Source organism: Grammomys surdaster, unplaced genomic scaffold, assembly GCF_004785775.1.
Source record: "Grammomys surdaster isolate TR1022 unplaced genomic scaffold, NIH_TR_1.0 263, whole genome shotgun sequence".
In the NCBI taxonomy this organism is placed as follows: Eukaryota; Metazoa; Chordata; class Mammalia; order Rodentia; family Muridae; genus Grammomys; species Grammomys surdaster.
This window is the reverse complement of record NW_021604704.1, coordinates 2,502,194-2,506,633: the sequence shown is the minus strand read 5'-3', so window position 1 is coordinate 2,506,633 and position 4,440 is coordinate 2,502,194. Positions and strand designations below refer to the sequence as shown.

Genomic DNA, 4,440 nt, shown 5'->3' with positions numbered 1-4,440 from the left:
ACTAGAACTTTGCAATTTCTCTGGAGATCTATGCAAACTTGCTCATTGCAGTTTTCAAAGAAAATAGAAAGAAATAGGAACATGACAGCGAATTGTCTACGGCAGACATGGAAATAAGAGCCTGACAAAGACAAATTGGGAAAGATTTTGTGTGTGGTATTTCTCAAGTTGCCAACCATGTTACATCTCAAGCAATATTTCTAGTAATAATTTGGGAACTTTGTCAAACAACAGAGTGTTGGAGAATAAATATTAACTGTGAGCCCCTTTGAAGAAGGCTAGCTGGCTGGCCTACTGACCCCGAAGGATCCTCAAAGGGTAACATTCATTCCAATGAACCAGAGACTGCCTCTCTAAAGTCAAATACTTGGATTTTGTGTGTGTGTGTGTGTGTGTGTTCGTGTGTGTGTATGTCTGTGTGTGTGTGGCATCTGCAGTTTACTGTCACTGGAATAAATACATTGACGGAGTGCAAATCATGACTCTAAGGTAAACCTGACCTCTGACCTCAGATCTCCCAGTTGAACACAGACAGGTAGTATTTATAAGGGGGAGACAGCAAGTCTCTGAATTCAAAGACAGGCTGGTGTGAGGCCCTGGAGCCTGCCTGCCCTCCGCTGGTGGGGACATGGGGAGCGGCTGTCATTCTTCTGTTGGCTTCACTTGCTTAGCAGCCTCTAGCTGGCTGAGTAGCTCATCGCACTGCACAAACTGCTTGGAGAGCAGCATTGTAGTCTTGTTATACTCCTCCAGGAGAGCCTTAGACTCCTCTGTGAGCTCCACACACTGGTCCTGCTGTTGGATGTGGATCTGCACCAAGCGCCGCAGGCGGGCAGCATGCTCAGGAACGGCTTTGATAGAAACGCTGTCCAGTACGGGCACCAAGGCGTTCACCTCTTCCAAGAGTGCCACCTGGGAGAGGATGAAGTGTTCCTCTGCTAAGATGAACTGCAACTTGGAGGCCTCGGGTATGGCAATGCGATCAATGTACATGCAATCAAATCCAGGTATTTGATCAGGTCTTCAATCTTTTTGTAGAGAATCTTCACACTCTCCCTCTTACTGGCAATGTTCCCTAAAGCCACCTGAACCTTGACCAGACCATCAGCCACCTTCCTAGAACCACAGGTCCCACCCGGCCCGTACACCCAGCGCTCCAGCTCCTCCACTCGGGACTGTATTCGCTGCACATCGGTCAGAGCCACCATAGTTTCTGCAGCCGGGCCACAGCAGCCCCGAACAGCCTCCAAATACTTGGATCTTATTGAAATCTAATAAAACATTGTTTTCATCATGGGGGAGATTTTTCCATAATTTTAATAAACAATCTCTATAAAATACCATTACTAAGTTGCAAACTAGATAGTTTTTAACCAATAATTAATAACAAATTTTCAAGAGCCATTTTAAGTATTTTTATTAATTTATTAATCAATTTTATTCTTTTTTATATTACTATCCTAAGGATAACCCCTCAATGCATATGATTCATATATCAGAGAACTTTTATTTTCCCTATACTTGATATTATAAATCTGAATTGCTTATTTACCATATACATTATAATTATTATGTCAGGAATTGTGAACTTAAAGTCTTTATGCCATTTTTAGTGCCTGATGCTGTCAAGTTTACCATGACTATAATTATTAATTGAAAATGGAAAAAATCTGATCCAAGAATAAGAGAACTTAAAATGTATATAATATGTTAGTAGGACCAAATAGAGAGATATTAGAGAAATAGTAATAATCAGAGCTGCTGATACTGAACACATACTATGTAATAAGCTTAGTATTATGGTGTTTTCATGTAAATTCTTCATTAATATTTGTATTCACTTTATTAAAATAGCAGTCATACAAGTAAGACCAAGTGCTCAGGAAACACACATGCTAGAACTTGCTAGATTCATAAGCACTGGGAAAATCTCAGCCCTGGGGTCAGCGATCGATCAATGTGCAAGTTCTCTGTTGCTGATCTACGGAGGGCAGCGCATAGTGACCTAGCAGAGAGAGATGAGATGTAGCTCAGTGATAGAACAATTGCCTAGCCTGTCACAGGCCGTAGGTTTGCTATCCAGTACCAAGACACATACACACACACACACACACACACACACACACACACACACTCCTGCATGATTTAGAGTGGAGACTGTATAAAATTGATCCAACTTGCCAATGTAGGCTAATCTATACTTCCCAGGACTTTTTTTTCTTTCATGTTTCTGGTTAAGATGAGCCACAATGGAGATTCTGTAGAGATTTTGAAGACTAAAAGAAGACACATATTGCTCCTTTGTTTACTTACTCCTTGACATGACTCATGCACTGGGCTCTTTGTCGAGTGCTTTGCTTCTTTAGGATAGCCTGGTGTGCTAGCTAGTTTTAGGTATTTTACTGTTTTTGTTTTTTAGTTTTGTTTTGTTTTTACTTTTTTTTTGTTAGCCTGACACAGCTAGTTATTTGGGAAGAAGAACCTCAATTGAGAAAATATCACCATCCAACAGTTTCCCTGTATACAAATCAGTAGGACATTTTCTTGAATAATGGTTGATGTGGGAGGGTCCAACCCACAGGTGGTAGTGATATCTCTCCACTGGTGGTCATGAGTTTTATAAGAAAGCAGGCTGAGTAAGCAATAAAGAACAAATCAGTAAGCAGCATTCCTCCATGACTCACACTTCAGTTTCTCCCTCAAGGTTCCTTCTTTGAGTTCCTGTCCTGAGTTTCTTAGATGATGGACTCTGATGTGGAACTGTAGTACGAAATAAAGCCTTTTTTTTGCATCAAGCTGGTTTTGGTCATGGTGTTTTATCATGCAGTAGAAACTCTAAAATACCTGGTATCTGAAGCAACAAGAACAGGTACTGATTGCAGTCCATCTTTGTAACTGTATGTAGGTTTCCCATTAATGATTATAGAATTTCTGCCGGATTTGTGTTCTTCTCTTTCTTACTGCTTTCCCTGTGGATTTCAAAACCTAGCATTAGATATAAAGGCTTCCTTGATTGTTTAACTAGCTACCACAACTATGCAAGCCTATTATAAATCCACATCTATAGATAGTTGTTCCTCACTGTCTCTGGGGTATTAGTTGAAAAACCCCAACAGACAACAAATCTACAGATACTCAGTCCCTTTACATAAAATAGTCTAGTGGTTGAACAGACCATGTATACATCCTGATATACACTTTTATCATTTCTAGATTAATTTTAATACCTAATACAATGTATATGCTACAGAAATAGTTTTCCAGTATTGCTTAGGTAAGATTTGCAAGGGGGAAAGTCTGTACAGGTACTGTAGAGATGTAATTATTTTATTTGCATATTTTCAACACCCAGTTACTTGAATATGTGTGGATGAAACACAGGAATTTAAATGTCCCACTACACACAAACACACACATACACACACATGTATATGTGTGTGATGTATATAGGCATACATTATATATGTATATGAGCAAACAGTGCATATAATGTATATATATATATTATGTTTATACACAGTATATCTCTACATCTACTGATTATTCTTTGCATAAACTCTGAGAGATATGAACAATATATTTAGTGAAATACTGCCCTCTCCCCATATATAATAATGGCTCTGAAGTGCAACACTTTCAATGATGGGTACAGGACATGACAAAATAATGTTAATGTTCACAGTTTGCAATTGACCAAAATTAGTTATTTTTTCCTCCACTCCTTCCTTCTACTACCTCATAGAATGTGGAACACTAACAGCATTTTATAATGAAGCCTAAACTTGCCCATGTTTAGAGGAGCAGAAGTCTCCAGTTGATTCCCAGCATCAACCAGTAAATGTATGACTGTCTGGGGCTTTAGAAGCTTCCAGCCTCATCTTTTACAACATTCATAAATCAAGAACTGATAGCTTCTTTCTCCTGTAGGGAAAACCCACATGAAAAATGCACAAAAATAAAGACTTCATGTACATACTTAGCCTTACTTCCTTCCTTTTTTTCCTTTTTTTATTACTTAAAACAATTTTTATATTTAAATATACTTTGAACATATTCTTCCCCTCCCTCGAGTCATCCTAGATCCTCTCATTCCCACTCCCCCGCAACTTTAAGCTCTTTCTCAAAAAAACCAAAAAAACCCAACATTGTAACAGAACCCACAAAACATAGAAAACAAAATACACAACCCAACCCCCCAAAACCCCACCAAAACAACAAACTGTGACCACACTAAAGAACACAAAAACTGTGGAAGCCTTTGCGTGTTGGTCAATTGATTGTGAACATGAGACGTGCCCTGTAGGTTTTGCAATACCCAATGTCATCCCACTGGAGACAAAAAGAAAATGATTTTCCCTCTCCCCACAGGCAAGTATAAATAACAGTTCAGTTCTAACATTTACCCTAGTCGTTAGGTTTTCATTCATTCATTCATTAAAA

General features: G+C 38.9%; 1 pseudogene; it reads right to left on the bottom strand.

Annotated features, from left to right (window-relative positions):
• Positions 1-642: 642 nt before the first annotated feature.
• On the bottom strand, positions 643-1,208 carry LOC114628083 (annotated as a pseudogene).
• Positions 1,209-4,440: the final 3,232 nt, after the last annotated feature.